Source organism: Tachyglossus aculeatus, chromosome 5 (genome assembly GCF_015852505.1).
Source record: "Tachyglossus aculeatus isolate mTacAcu1 chromosome 5, mTacAcu1.pri, whole genome shotgun sequence".
In the NCBI taxonomy this organism is placed as follows: Eukaryota; Metazoa; Chordata; class Mammalia; order Monotremata; family Tachyglossidae; genus Tachyglossus; species Tachyglossus aculeatus.
The window spans coordinates 101995410-102012069 of record NC_052070.1 but is presented as its reverse complement, the minus strand read 5'-3'; positions in this window follow the sequence as shown (position 1 = coordinate 102012069).

Here is a 16660-nt window from a genome sequence, read left to right as displayed (position 1 = left end):
CTCTGTGCAGAGCACTGTACTAAACACTTGGGAGAGTATAGTATAACAGGAAGAAGGCAGGCTGCTTTTGTTCCACAGCATCTTGTGCCCACCTCCTCCTGGTCCCCAGGGCAGTGCTTAGAACAGTGCTTCAGTGCTTAGAACAGTGCGTGGCACATAGTAAGCACTTAATATATACCATTATTATTATTATGATAGTAATTGCTCTGTTTACTCTGTAATAATAATAATAATACTTTGAGGCAAGCACTGTGCTAAGCACTGGGGCCGATGCAAGATAATCAGGTGGAACACAGTTCCTGTCCCACAGGAGCCTCACATTCTAAGTAGGAGAGAGAATGGGTATTTTACAGATAAAGAAACTGAGGTACAGAGACATTAAGCAACTTGCCCAAGGTCACCCAGCAGATGGAGGAGTCAGGATTAGAACCCATGTCCTCTGACATCAAGGCCCGTGCTCTTTCCCTTAACCCACACTGCTTCTCATGTGGGGCTCCATATGAGATGAGGCACTCCAGGGGCCCCTTGCCCATCTGTCCACCCTGCTGCAGGCTCTGGTTCACCTCAGAGTTACTCATTGTGCCCCCCAGCAAAGCCAATTGAGCCCCAAAGATAGTGGGTCTGGTGTCCCACTGGCCCTGTCCCTCTATCCACCAAGTTTTGGACCTGGCAAAAGAGGCAGGAGGGCAGGGGATGGGGTGGTCTGGTGGCACAAGCTCAAGATGCTTCTCAAAACTAGCCCCTGCAACCCATGGCTTGCCAAAGATGAACTCTGAGTCCGGGAGTCGTCATGGTGTGCATGGAGTGCCAGGAATTCAGCCAGCATCCAATGAAGGAGAAGCAGCATTGGAGAAGCAGCGTTCCCTGAAAGAGCATGGGCCTGGGGGTCAGATGACCTGGGTTCTAATACCAGCTCCATCACTAGTCTGCTGTGTGACCTTGGGCAAGTTGCTTCACTTCTCTGTGCCTTGATTCCCTCATCTGCAAAATAGGGATTTAGACTGTGAGCCCCACAGGGGGCATGAATTGTGTCCAACCTAATTAGCTTGTGTCTACCCCAGTGCTTAGTGCTTTGCCTGTCATGTAGTAAGTGCTTAACAAATACCACTTAAAAAAAAGGGTGGACTGGGGCATCGAGTGGATTCTGAGCCTGGACTGAGGGGGGTGGGATGTCCTCTAGTCCAGAGACAGGGGTTGCGGGGAGGGGGATTACAAGAGTCTTGACGGAGGGGCTGAGGAGTCCAAGGTGATGGGAGAGGTTTGGCCACTCCCTCCCGTGACCCCAGAAATGGTCTTAAAGTAAGATCTCCTCCCAGAATGCAATTGTCTCCCTTAACCCTGATTCCCTGGGGATCAAAAACAATGGGGGGGGCTGGTGAGTACATGGTCCTAGGGCTGTGTTGGTGGATATCACCCTAATGCTGGCACCCAGCCAAGTCTGGCTATGGAATCAGACCCCTCCTTGGTTGTCCCCCGGGCTCTAAGGGAAATATGATGTAGAAGCAGTGTTGCCTAGTGGATAGAGCGCAGGCCTGGGAGTCAGAGCACCTGGGAGCTTATTCCAGCTCTGCCACTTGCCTGCTGTGGGACCTCACACAAGTCACTTCACTTCTCTATGCCGCAGTATCCTCATCTGGTAAATGGGGATTAAATACCTTTTCTACCTCCTGCTAAGCCCCATGCAGGACAGGGACTGGGTCTACCCAATTACCTTATATCTACCTCAGTGCCTAGAACAGAGTTTGACATTTAACCAATACCATAAAAAATTGTAAGCACTTAAAAAATACCATTAAAAAAGTGGAGAGGAGGAAGCAGCTTGAGAGGGAGAGGAGGAACTGACGGTCTCCTAAAATAGGGATGTGCTAGTATGCAAGAGGAGACCCCCTTCCCTCCCCTACAACCACCACCACCACTACCCGGCCAGGAGGGTGCCTGGGCAGAGGGAAGAGTGTGGGCATTGGTGGGGAAAGGGAGATCAGAGTCAGGGGAAAAACACAGGAGACTCTGTTCCCTGAGTAGGCCCATGCCTGGAGAGGGCACTAGCGGGCTGAGAAGTGACACAAGCAGTTCCTTGTTAATGAAAATCACAGTCTGCTTTGGCTCTGCCTCGTGTCCTAAACCCACACTACTGTATAGTTGGCTTGGCAGGGCCCGGGAGCTAGTAGTGGGGCAGCCACTAGCCCCAGGGGGCACAGGGAGGGGGTCTGGAAAGCAGTCAACTGCCTTGCAATATACAGTTCTGGCCCCGGTATCCCAACTAAGCCAGGACCCAGATACTTAGGTCCTTAACAAAGACATCTGGTCCCAGAAGCCCTTGCAGCATCCTCGGGGCTCTGAGCCCCCATGATCCTTTAAGGAACCTGGAGACAGTATTTGCGTGTTTATTCCCTGTTCTGACCCTCATGCATTGTCCCCAACCCCAGCTCCAGCCGACCCCAGCTCCAGGCAGAGAAACAGGTAATAATGAGGACTCGATGTGGAGGAGGAAGAGAAGGAGGAGGAAGAGGAGGAGGATGAGGAGGAGAAGGAAGTGGGGGAGAAAGTGGTGAAGGTGGAAGAGGAGGGTGAGAAGGAGAAGGAATAGGAGGAGGAGGAGGACAAGGAAGAGGAGGAGGATGAGGAGGAGGAAGCGAAGGAGAGGGAGAGGAGGAAGAGGAGCGTGAAGATAGAGGAGATGGAGGGAGAGAAATTTAGAAGGTAGAGGAGGAGGAGGAAGAGGAGGATGAACAGAGGAAGGGGGAGAAGGAAGAGGAGGGGGAGGAGAAGAAGGAGGAGGAGGAGGAGGAGGAGGAGGAGAAGGAGGAGGAGGAGGAGAGGCCCACACTTGTCTGCAGGGGCCCGAGCTCTGGAAATTTCCCCATCCAGCAGCCTCTGAGACGAGGTGCCAAAGGGATTCTGGGCTCCCTCTCTGTCTCTGGCTGTTTCTGAACACCTCCCACTCCCTACTCCTCTCCCAGACCCTGCCAGGAGAAGTGAAATCTATCAGCACTTGGGGCAGTGGAGATCTTCAAATTCTGCTCTGAGGGCGTCTCCACTTCCCAGCGTGGAGCCTGGCCGGGATAACTCGATCCGTCATGCAGCAGGGGCTCCGCATCTCCCCGTCTGTGACCTCATTGTCTCGGAAATCCATTTCACATCTGGGCCTGGGATACAGGGGGCGGGGAGCCTGGCCGATTTCCTGTCAAGCATTCTGTGGGTTTTAGGGGCGCCCTGGTGCCAGATGCTTTACTAATTCGTGGAGCGGCTCACCCCTGTATGGAAAGAACGTATACTTCTTTGGCGCGAGCGAGGGTTCTGTGGACAGCCCTGGGAGCAAAGATGGAGATTCCTCCTGTGTGATTCCCCCACCGCCAACTGTCCCTGTGAAGTGAAGCCTATGGAAAGGGGAAAAGCAGGCCGCACCCAGCCCCAGGAGAGAAGATACACCATGAGAGGCCCTCAATCAATCACTCGAGGCATTAATCCTGGCTCTGCCAATTGCTTGCTGTGTGACCTCGGGCAAGTCACTTAACTTCTCTGAGCCCCAGTTTCCTAACTGCAAAATGGGGATTAAATACCTGTTCTACCTCCAACTTAGACTGTGTGCCCCACGCAGGACAGGGACTGTGTCTGACCTAACTAATGCACACCAATCCCAGTGCTAGAATAGTGTCTGACACAGAGTAAGTGCTTAAATACCATAAAAAAATCCTCCCAAAACCCGAGGGAAAGTTCAGGATGGAGAAGGCAATGGCCATGCTGGGTGTTAGAAAGACTAGGCCTGTTCATGATGGTGTGTGTCGAGGAGGACAACCGGCCCATGGTCCCTGCAAAAGTCCCGGCACAGCCTCTGGAGATGAAGTCCTGGACTGGACCGAATGTGGGCCTGACCCAGTGTTGGTGACAGAGATGTAAAGGACCAGCCAGAGTCAGGAGAGGCACCCAGGTTTGGGGAGCCAGGAAGGAGTGGCTCTCCTCTTCCAGACCTTCTTTGACTCTGGATCGAAAGCACCATGGCCTAATGGATAGAGCATAGGCCTGGAAGTCAGAGGACCTGCGTTCTAATCCCCACTTCATCACTTGTCTGCGATGAGACCTTAGGCAAATCACTTCAGTTCTCTCTGCCTCAGTTATTTCATCTATAAAATGGGGATTAAGACTGTGAGCCACTTGTGGGAGAGGGATTGTGTCCAAGCCAATTAGCTTGTATCTACTCCCACACTTCTTACAGTGCCTGGCACATAATAGACATTTAAATACCATAATACCATAAAAATAGAGAGAAAGGGGCTGGGGCCCAAGGCTGAGTCTGTTCTTCTGGGAAGACTGCCCACTGTGTCCTGGCCATGGTATGGGATGGTGGGGAGGGTTAGAGAAGCAGTATGGGCCAGTATTTGAGCACAGGCCTGGGAGTCAGAAGGTCATGGGTTCTAATCCAGTTCCACCACTTCTCTGCTGTGTGACCTAGGTGAAGTGTGACTTCACTTCTCTGGGCCTCAGTTGCTTCATCTGTAAAATGGGGATTGAGATTGTGAGTCCCATATAATACAGGGACTGTGTCTAACCCAATTTGCTTGTACCCACCCCAGGGCTTAGTACAGTGCCTGGCACATAGTAAGCGCTTAACAAGCACCATAAATATTATTATTATGATTATTCTCAGGAAATCTCAGACCTCCCCACTCCCCCAACCACTATCATTCCCTCTCAGGTTCTGACACCATCCCAGCCTAGATGAGGTTCCCCCACCCAATCTCCTCCTTAGAGTGAGGGTCTTGTACGGGGGTGGTACAGATCTGGTGTGGCTGGATAGGATAGAGTACCAGGTGAGATGGACTTGTCAGAATGTCTATTGACTGAAGATAACTGAAGATATGAAGATAGAGCACAGGCTTTGGAGTCAGAGGTCATGGATTCAAATCCTGGCTCCACCAATTGTCAGCTGTGTGACTTTGGGCAAGTCACTTAACTTCTCTGTGCCTCAGTTACCTCATCTGTAAAAATGGGGATTAAGACTTTGAGTCCCACATGGGGCAACCTGATCACCTTGTAACCTCCCCAGCACTTAGAACAGTGCTTTGCACATAGTAAGCACTTAATAAATGCCATTATTATTATTGTTATCTTAACTGTCTGCTGCCAACCACTACTTCTTTCATGTTGCTCTGCCACCTGTTGGTTCACAATTCATCACCACCCTCATAGTATGCACTCCATCTCTGAAGTTCAGTATCCCTATCTGTGAAATGGGGATAAGAAATCCTCCTCCTGTTCTCCCCTATCCTGAGATTTAAGTGGCCTGGGTCCCACCTCCACCCTGGGGGAGTTATTAAATGAATCAGGATTGATTGCTCACACCCAGGGGGCTCGGCGCTGTTCTAGGGACTCAGCAGCTCATGGCGAAGGCCAGCCTGGTCCCCTCCTCAGAGACAGGAAGCTAGGTTAACTGTGACCCAAGGGAGCCATGTGGCAGGGATGGGAGAAGTTGCCTGAGATCTTTCAAAGATGGTGGCTGCTGCGATGTTTCAAGGTGGACCACCTAGTCCCTCTCCAAGATGGCGCTGGAATGAAGGTGATCAGTTAGTGGACCCTAAATCAGGGGCTTGGAGCCAAACTGTCTGGGCCGCTTAGTCAAGAGGCCACCCTGAGGTGGGTGGAACGGCTGAAATGGACCTTGCCTCGAGGAGTTAACAGTTGGCACATAGGAAGTGCTTAACAAATGCCATCATTATTATTATCATTTGACACAAAAGGGCTGAAGAGACCTCTCTTCGTTCCTGCTTGGCAACCAGAATGGTCAAACTAGTAGAGGAGAGAGGCTGGACTCCACTGATGCCAGGGCTGGTACCTTGCCTTCCTGCACTGATGCCAAGTATCTCTCTCTGCTCCAGCTTCCAGCCATACACCCTGGGGGTCCAGCATCTGTCCACTTGCCTCTCTCCTGAGGGAAGGGGAAAGATGAGGATGGACTACGTTCTGCAAAACAGAAAAGGAGGAAGAAGATGAAGAGGAGGAGGAGGAAGAGGAGGAGGAAAGGAGGGGGAGAAGGAAGAGGAAGAGAAGGGGGAAAGGAGGACAAGGAGAAGATAGAGGAGGAGAAGGAGAAGGAGGTGGGGGAGAGTGGAGGAGAAGGTAAAGGAAAGAGACAAAAGAGGAGAAGGAGGAGAAGGAGGAGGTTGGGAACAGAGAGGAGGAGGCACTGGACAAAAGAGAGAGAGCAAGAGAGAAGGTGTAGGAAAGAGAGAGAGGTGAAGGAAGAGGTGGAGGATGAGGGAGAGGAGGAGGAAGAAGAGAAGCAAGGGGGAGAAGAGGGGGAGAATGGGAAGGGGGGAGAAGGGGAAGAGGAGGAGGGGAAGGAGGAAGAGAAGAAGGAGATGGAGGGGAGAGAAGTGAAGGAGGAGGAGGCAGAGGGGAAAGAGGAGGCGAGAGAGGAGGAGGAAGACATGAAGCATTTGGGAATGGGGATTGTCAGGGATAAGGAGAAGAGGCTGGGTTCTCCAGAAAATGGTTTCCAAAGGTAGCCACCGTGGCAGCAGCAACACAGAGGCAGAGCTGTTCCCCTGACTGCTCCCTGCCAGCCCCCTCCCACCCCGGCAGGTCATTTCAGTGAGGATGGATGGGGCGTCCAGAAGTAAAGGCAGCCAGGCACAGGCTGAGGTGGCTTGAGCAGAGCCACTGCTGGAACAGGACAGCTCCCTCCTCAGAGGGGAGTCTGAGGGTCCCCACCCTGTGGGAAGCCTGGTGCGGAGCCCCTTCAATCGAGCCCTGTCCCTGTCTGACGCCAGCATGGCCCTGTGGCCTGAGCCCTGTCCAGCAGCTGGCCAGAGGCACAGATGTCCCCATTGTCTGGCTCAGGTTGAGCTGCTCAGAGAAATCGAGGGCCAGGAGACTCCATCCACCTTTGAGAGGAGAGAAAAAAGGCCCTTTCTCTCTCACTTCTCTCTGGAACAAGGCCAAGCCCGGTGGGGTGTCTGAGTGGGATGCCCTCAGCGCTTAGTACAGTGCTTAGTACAGTGCTTAGTACAGTGCTTTGCACACAGTAAGTGCTCAATAAATATGATTGAATGAATGAATGAATGCCCGACTCAGGAGCATTCTGGAACAAAACGGGAGCTGATGGGATCTCCCCCAATGTGACTCAAGCACATTCCGAAATCAGACTGATTTGGTGCGGAAAGGCGGGCAGGGACGGGGGAGGCGATGACTGGCAGAGGAGGCCTGGCCAAGGGAGAGGAGGGGGATGGAATAAGGGAGGAGAGAAAAAGGAAGAAAGGAAAAAAGGAGGGAAAGGGAGGGGAGGAAGAGAACGTAAGACACAGAAGAAACAGGAGGAAAAGGGGAGAGAGGACGAGAAGGAAGAATAGAAGCAATACGTGCTAAGCTGAAGCATATAAAGACGAGATAGGAGCCTTCAACTGATCAATCAGTGCTATTTATCGAGTGCTGACTGCGTGCAGAGCACTGTACTAACTGCTTGGGAGAGTAGACAGTTATGATCCCTGCCCTCAAGGAGCTTACAATTCTTTGCACCAAGAGACCTCTTCTCCCCCAAAAATCCCAGTGTGCAAACATACACATGACCCTTCCAGAACTGGGAGCTGCTGATATCCTAAGGCTGCCGTGACCCAGTCAGATGCCTCTTATCTACAGAAAGGGAGCTGGCAAAGAGGGCAGGGACTAAAGGGGCTTTAACTCCTCTTGGCCAACCCTGTAGCTCTCTCCCTCCCCTGGCTGGGGCAAATGGATTTCCTCTGCCAGGATAGAGGAAAGTGGAGGGTAGAGGAAAGTGGACTGGAAGATCGCAGCTGGGGTGCCCCTGAGGGGCTGCCAACTGGAGGAGGGAAGGCCACCGCTGTCCACGAGTTGACCAAGGCAAATGGGCTCAAGTCCATGGAACAAAAGTGGAAAGAAATAAGACTAGGCCCAAGAGAAATCAGGGTGCTGACAAGAAAGAATCAAGGTGAAAAATTCAATTCTGGCCCTGTTCCTGAGTTGCTTCCATCTCCTCCTGCTCCTGGCCAGCATCACTGATACCAGTCTGAGGATTGAGAAAACTATTCCAGGGCTGAGATAGAGTCTTGAGTTGGCTTCCTGCCTGGATTCATCACACATTCCTAATAATAATAACTGAGGTATTTGTTAATCCTTATAATGATGAGAATAATAATAATCCTGGAATTTGCTTATACCAATAATAATAATAATTGTAGAATTTGTTAAGCTCTTACTATGTGCCAAACTCTGTACTAAGCTCTGGGTAGATAATGGGTAATTTGGGTCCCACATGGGGGTCACAATCTAAGTAGGAGGGAAAACAGGTATTGAATCCTCATTTTGCAGATGAGGGAATTGAAGCACAGAGAAGTTAAGTGACTTGCCCAAGATCACACAGCAGGTAAATGGCAGAGCTGGGATTAGAATACAGGGCCTCTGTCTCCCAGACCTGTACTTTTTTTTTAATGGTATTTGCTAAGCACTAACTATGTGCAGGCACATACTAAATGCTGGGGTAATACAAGCTAATCAGGTAATACAAGCTAATTGTCCATGTCCCACATGGGGCTCCCAGTCTTAATCCCCATTTCACAGATGAGGTAACTGAGGCAGAGAAGTTGTGACTTGCCCAAGCTCACCCAGCAGGTAAGTAGTGGAGATAGGTTTAGAACCCAGATCCCCTGACTCAAACCTATGCTCTTTCCACTAGGCCATGCTGCTTCTCTAAGCACTACACTGCGCTGATGTTTACCACTCTTTTTGTGGGGGGGAAAAAGGGAATATGAGCAATTTGACTTGTTTATTTTGTTTCCCTGTGCTTTCTTTGGTCCTCTTATTGTATACTTTGGGTGTGGGTGATGGAGAGAGGGCTAGGAGGTTGGAAAGATGGGGAGGAAGGAGTCCCCTGTTTGCACCTCTCAGTCCTGACCCCCCTTTACCCTGAGTTCTGGCTGATTTCCTGAAAGAGGTGCACTAGGATTGGGGAGGGGAAGGAGCTAATACAGGAGGAGTACTTGGGGGGTGGGGAGTAGAAGTAGAAGTGGGAGTAGGAGTAGAAATAGGTGTTGGAGTAATAGCCATAGTCCACCACTCTCCTTACCTTCAAAACTCTCCTAAAATCTCGTCTCTTCAAAGAGGCCTTCCCCAAATTCATTCATTCATTCAATCATATTTGTTGAGCACTTACTGTGTGCAAAGCACTGTACTAAGTGCTTGGGAAGTACAAATCGGCAACATATAGAGACGGTCCCTACCCAACAACGGGCTCACAGTCTAGAAGGGGGAGACAGACAAAAAAAAAGCCTTCATCTCCCCTGTCTGCCCTCCCCTCTGCATTATTGCTTAGCCACTTGTCTGTCAATCAATCAAGCAATCAGTGGTATTTATTGAGCGCTTACTGTGTACAGAGCACTGTACTGACTATTTGGGAGAGGACAACACAACCCCTTAAGCACTTAAGATAGTCTCAAACCCACAGCACATATGTTCAAATCCTTATGCTCTACTATCTCCTTCATCTGTTATTTATTTTAATATCTGTCCCCCCACTGTAAACTGTAAGCTATTTGTGGGCAGGGAACATATCTACCAACTCTGTTGTACTGTACCCTCCCAAGCACTTAGTACACCACTCTGCACAAGTAAATGCTCAATAAATAAGATTGATTGGTTGATGGATTGATTATCTGACCCTACTTCTCCCTGAATATCTTTTATGAAAAGGGAGAGGGAAAGAATTATTCTCCCATTTTACAGATTGAGAAAATTAGGACCACAGAGGATGTATCAAGGTCACTCAAGTCTCACTTGCCAAACAGCAGGATGGACAGGCTCTGGGCCCCACCCAGGCATTGGCTGGCCCTTTTCCGATCCCTAAGCCAGGAACAATAATAACGACGCTTCTTGCCTGGCACTGGTTCTCTGGATGAAAGCAGGGTAGGGGAACTGAGGCTGTGTACGGATGCTGGATAAGTGGAAAATGCAGGACAGGAGAGAGAGGGAAGCCCAGACCTTATGGGAAGTCTGGGAAAGAGGCATTCTGAGGCTTTCTGCTCCTGGGAGAGGATGGGGAAGTGCATCTTCTGAAGGGGAAATCAATCAATCAATCGTATTTATTGAGTGCTTACTGTGTGAAGAGCACTGTACTAAGCGCTTGGGAAGTACAAGCTGGCAACATATAGAGACGGTCCCTGGCCAACAGTGGGCTCACAGTCTAGAAGGGGGAGACAGAGAACAAAACAAAACATATTAACAAAATAAAATAGAATAGATATGTACAAGTAAAATAAATAAATAGAGTAATAAATACGTACAAACATATATACATATATACAGGTGCTGTGGGGAAGGGAAGGAGGTAAGGTGGGGGGGTGGGGGGAGGAGGGAGAGAGGAAGGAGGGGGCTCAGTCTGGGAAGGCCTCTTGGAGGAGGCGAGCTCTCAGTAGGGCCTTGAAGGGAGGAAGAGAGCTAGCTTGGCGGATGTGGGGAGGGAGGGCATTCCAGGCCAGGGGGATGATGTGGGCTGGGGGTCAATGGCGGGACAGGCGAGAACGAGGCACAGTGAGGAGATTAGCAGCAGAGGAGTGGAGGGTGCGGGCTGGGCTGTAGAAGGAGAGAAGGTAGGTGAGGTAGGAGGGGGTGAGGTGATGGAGAGCCTTGAAGCCAAGGGTGAGGAGTTTCTGCCTGATGAGCAGGTTGATTGGTAGCCACTGGAGATTTTTAAGGAGGGGAGTAACATGCCCAGAGTGTTTCTGGACAAAGACAATCTGGGCAGCGGCGTGAAGTATGGATTGAAGTGGGGAGAGACAAGAGGATGGGAGATCGGAGAGGAGGCTGATACAGTAGTCCAGACGGGATAGGATGAGAGCTTGAACGAGGAGGTTAGCGGTTTGGATGGAGAGGAAAGGGCGGATCTTGGCAATGTTGCGGAGCTGAGACCGGCAAGTTTTGGTGACGGCTTGGATGTGAGGGGTGAACAAGAGAGCGGAGTCGAGGATGACACCAAGGTTGTGGGCTTGTGAGACGGGAAGGATGGTAGTGCCGTCAACAGAAATGGGAAAGTCAGGGAGAGGGCAGGGTTTGGGAGGGAAGACAAGGAGTTCAGTCTTGGACATGTTGAGTTTTAGGTGGCGGGCGGACATCCAGATGGAGATGTCCTGAAGGCAGGAGGAGATGCGAGCCTGGCGGGAGGGGGAGAGAGCAGGGGCGGAGATGTAGATTTGGGAGTCAGAATGAATGAATGCATACATGAATGAATGATCCCAGCCAGCTGGACGGGGGCGGAGGAGGCCAACATGAGATCTGTGATTAGGATAGAGATTGGGATCAGCATAGAAAATCCTCATTAGCCACAACCTGTAAAGCAGGGTTGGGTGGGGAAAGGGAGCCACCACCCACCTCAGGTTTATAATGGCTCTGACATTCTTTTCTAATATAGAGTAGTCATCCGTTCATGTGTGTCTTTCTTTTTTTATGGTATTTGTGCCAGTCTCTGGGAAAGATTCAGGATAATCAGGTTGGGTACACTTCACGTCCCACATGAGACTCACAGTCGTAATCCCCATATTGTTATTATTATTATTATTAATGGTATTTCTTAAGCACTTACTATGTGCCAGGCACTGTACTCAGCACTGGGGTGCCTACAAACAAGCTGGGTTGGACACAGTCCCTGTCCTGTGTGGGGCTCACAGTCTCAATCCCCACTTTGCTGATGAGGGAACTGAGGCACAGGGAAATTAAGTGGCTTGCCCAAGGTCACACAGCAGACAAGTGATGGAGCTGGGATTAGAACCCACAACCTTCTGACTCCCAGGCCCGTGATCTATTCAGTACACCATGATGCTCCTTATGCATTTTTTCCCCTCAGACTAATCACTCTGTCAATAAATGGTATTTACCGAATGCTTACTATGTACAGAGCACTGTACTAAGCACTTGGTGGAGTATAATACAACAAAATGAATCAATGGATTAGAAGCCCTCCCAGGACAGAGATGGTGTCTGAAGCCTTCTTCCTGTTTCCTGACTCCATGTGACAGTACTCAGCAAACACAGCCACTCAGTTCAGCCCTTTGCCCATAGGAAGTGCTCCATACATCAGCACAATGCTCTGCATAGAGTAGTTGCTCTGCACACAGGCATCACTCAGCACAGCACACTGCAAACAGTAAATGCCCAATGAATACTGACAATGAGGCTCAGGCTCACATTTCCCCCTTCAAAGCCCTACTGAAATTTCATCTCCTTCAGGAGGCCTTCCCAGACTGAGTCCCCCTTTTCCTCTGTTCCTCCTCCCTTCCCCAACTCCCTGACTCTCTTCCTCTGTTCTACCCCCCTTCCCGCCCCACAGCACTTGTGTGTAAATGTACATATTTATTATTCTATTCATTTTATTAATGATGTGTATATATCTACAACTTTATTTATATTAATGCTATTGATGCCTGTTTACTTGTTTTGATGTCTGCCTCTCCCCTTCTAGACTGTAAGCCCATTGTTGGATAGGGATTGTCTCCGTTGTTGAAAATTACTTTCCAAGTGCTTAGTACGGTGCTCTACACAAGCAAGTGCTCAATAAATATGATTGAATGAATGAATGAATGAATGAACATTACCAGAATGAATTTCTGCCCAATTTCTAAAATGACAAATAGGGAGCTGAATTGCCCTCTGCCTCCACCTCCATCTCCTGAACCCCTTTGCTTAATTTCTTTCCCTTTCCCTCTCTCCCTGGGTCCTTCTCCCCTCAGTCTTTTGTGTCCTCCGGCTCCCCTGCCCCCTGGTCACCTCCCCATTATTTCCCCAACAAAGGAAGGATGCAGTGGGTGGGGACAGACAGAAGTGGGTGGGACCAGAATGGGCTGTCCTACCAGAGTGGGCAGGGCCAAGCCAGAGTTGGCTCAGCCAGACCACAGTGGGCAGAGCCCAGGGTGGGCAAGGACAGGCCAGAGTGGGCAGAGTCAGAGCTGGAGTGGGCAGGGGCAGGCCAGAGTGGACAGAGTCAGTGCGAGGTGGGCAGGGGCAGGCCAGAGTGGCAGGTCAGAGTAGGCAGAGTTAGGTCTGAGGTGGACAAGGACAAGGACTCACTAAGCAGAGTGTTCTGTGGGCAGGAGGGACAGGGAGGTCACTTCTCTTGGCCCCTGTGGAAGGTCCCTGGGGCTGGCTGTCTTGGCTCCAGGACACTGGACTGTTGTTCTGGGAAGGCTTATGGGATGAACAGCCTGGGAACTGAACTGGGTTCTCCACCTCCAACCCTGACGCTTTACAGTAAGCTGCAACGATTCACCTCTCACTTCTCCTCATCCTGGCCCAGTTCCTCAAACACACACACAAACACACCCCCCCGCACGCACGCATGCATGCACGCATGCACACATGCACACACAGGAGTTTCTTTCAGGCAGAGTCCCTCACAGGGGTTTCTGTCTCATCCAAGGCCACACAAAGGAGAAGCTTTAAACAGACAGGTCTTTATCGATAATAATAATGATGATACCTGTTAGTGCTTACTATGTGCCAAGCACTGGGGTAGATACAGGTTTAGGGCTGGGGTTGTCCCCTTGGAGAGGCTGGGTAGAGGCTGGGAGTGGGAGGAGTTGGGGGAGGGAAGAATCTGGGAGTGGAACCTAAGGATCAGTGAGCATGCGTTTCCAGGCTGAGGCAACCCCATCCGATCTGGCTGAGGAAAAGTCACCTAGAGATTAAGATTGGGGACTTTTAAGACTTGAATTGAAAACCATTTAAGTTATAAGCCGGGAGAAGCAGCATGGCCTAGTGGAAAGAGCATGGCTCTGGCAGTCAGAAGGATATGCATTCCAATCCCGGCTCCTTCATTTGTCTGCTGTGTGACCTTGGGCAAGTCACTTAACTTCTCTGTGCCTCAATTCCCTCATCTGGAAAATGAGGATTAAAATTGTGAGCCCTATGTGGGACAGGGACTGAGTACAACCTGATTATCTTGTATCTACCCCAGCGCTTAGAACAGAGCCTGGTACATAGTAAGATCTTAACAAATAACACAATTATTACTATTAAAAACAATGTCAGGAGCTACTAAGTGCCCAAACCCAGGTTCCCACTAAAAATTAAAACAAACAAAAAGGAAACAATTCAGCCTGAGAGTGGAAAGCAAATGGGATCTACCTTCTATCTATCTTGTATCTATCCCAGCTCTTTAGACAGTGCTTGGCACAGAGTAAGTGCTTAAAAAATAACACAATTGTTATTACTAGCCACATCCACTGGAAGCTGTGAAGTACGAAATGTTCAAGAGGGGTTTGGATGCATTCACGTACGAGAGGGGAAGCCAGGAGTGTTGGATGGCCTGTCCCTAACCATAATGATGGGGGTTCAGGACCACTGGCACCCGGATCCTCCAAGCATCCTGGTATCTGAATTCTAGGCTGAATGCATTGTGGAGTTGACCCAGTTTTGGCCATGCTTGTGGACTTTATGGATTTATGGACCCTCTAGACCATAAGCTCACTGAGGGCAGGGAACATGTCTGCTAATTCTTTAGTATTGTACTCTCCCAAGCACTTGGTACGGGGCTTTGCACATAGTAAGTGCTCACTAAATATCACTGATTGATTGGTTGACAGTTATAACAGAAGCAGCCTCAGAGGATTAAGCCTATTTTAAAAGTTTTCAAGAGCTTTTTCCCAAATAGACATAACTGATTAACATTTACAGATGGTATCGGATCTCCATTTTACAATTGAGGAAACTGAGGCACAGAGGAGTTAAGTGACTTGCCCAAGGTCACATAGCTAGCAATTGGCAGAGCAATTGGCAATGCCAGCATTAGAACCCAGGTCCTCTGACTCCCAGGCCCATGCTCTTTCTACTAGGCCACGCTACTTCCTCACAAGAGCACGATGCAACAGGATTGATAGGCGTGATCCCTACCCACAAGGAGCTTACAGTCCCGCTCCCTGGGTTTCCAGTTTGGGAGATGGAGAGAGAAAACCTCAAAATTCTGAAGAGATTCTAGAATGCGCCAACCCCTTTTTTAAGTGAGCCCCCTAACCTGAGGCGTCCAGAATCCCAGGATCCTCCCAGATCAAGTGGGTTCATCTCTTCAGCTCCAGGCTCCAGGAACCTTTCTCTGGGTGGATCGTGCCTTTGAAGGGCAAGTACAATAACATAAGAAGCAGCATGGTATAATGGAAAAAGCACAGTCCTGGGAGCCAGGATACCTGAGTCCTCATCCCGGCTCTGCCATTTGCCTGCGTGTGACTATGGGAAAATCACTTACCTTCTCTGGGCAGCAGTTTCCTCCTCCAAAAATAGATATTTGTTACCTGTTTTCCCTTCCCCCCATTTTTTTAAGGTATTTGTTAAGCGCTTACTATGTGACAAGTGCTGTTCTGAGCACTGAAGTAGATGCAAGGTTTTCAGGTTGGACAGAGTCCCTGACCCACTTGGGGCTCTCAGGAGGGACCAGGATTTAATCCCTGTTTCACAGTTGAGGAAACTGAGGCACAGAGAAGTGAAGTGATTTGCCCAAGTTCACACAGCAAGCAATTGGCAGATCCGGGATTTGAACCTACATCCTCTGACTCCTGGGACCATGCACCATCCATTAGGCCATGTTGCTTCTTCCTTGGACTGTGAGACCCATGTCAGTCAGAGAATGTGTCCCATCTGATTATTCTTTGTCTAGCATAGTGCTGGGCACATATTGAGCGCTTAGCAATTATCACAGTTTGAATTATGCTTCAGTGGCTTCCCCCTCCCAGCTCTGCAGCTCCGGGTGTCATGGGTAGCATTCTCATGATTCCCGCTTCTGCTAATAATAGCCCTGAAGAAATGACTGGGGCCAGCAAAAAGAAGATTGTGTTCCCACCGGAGCCAGGACCATCTGACTCACAAAGCCTTCCTCAGCTGGGGAGACAGTCCCCCCTGTCCCAGGCTCAGCCTCCTCCCGGCCCGGGGCCCCTTTCAGCTTGGATTGGCCGGGAGTTTGGATGAATCACCGGGAAGCGGAGCAATGAACGTTTTCATTTTTGGGCATCCGCTTTTGTGGACACTCACGGGTCGAACCAAAGTGGGTCTGGGGCTCTGTGCTTGCCTGGTGAAGTGCAGCTCCATCTGGGGCTGGACCTGGGCAGCTGTCAGCACTGCTGGACGGGCTTCTCATCCTCCTCTTCCCATTCATTCATTCATTTATTCATTCGATCGTATTTACTGAGCGCTTACTGTGTGCTGAGCTCTGTACTAAGAGCTTGCGAGAGTACAATATGACAACAAACAGACATATCCCCTGCCCAAAATGAATTCACAGTCTAGTGGGGAAGACAGACATTAATATACATAAATAAATTAATATACACGTACATATTCCCCTGACAGTCTCCAGTCTGCCTGGCCCTCTGCTCCCCGACTTCTGGAAGAGAAGTAAGATCCTGTGAGAGATGTGGAGGGCTGCAGCTGGAGTGTGTTATTGGGGATGTGATGGTGGGTGAGTGAGAAGGAGTGGCTGGGCCAAATTAGGGGCAACAGGGGGAACTCGCTGCAGTTCTGGGCTTTCTTCCCTGTCCTGGGTGGTACAAGATGTCTATCCCTATAGTTCTGTGCAAATAGGTTAGTGGTCCTGTCAAAATAATTGTCCTTCCCCAGGATATAAACCTTAAGAATGAGAAGCAGCATAGCTTAGTGGACGGAGCTATGCCTGGGAGTC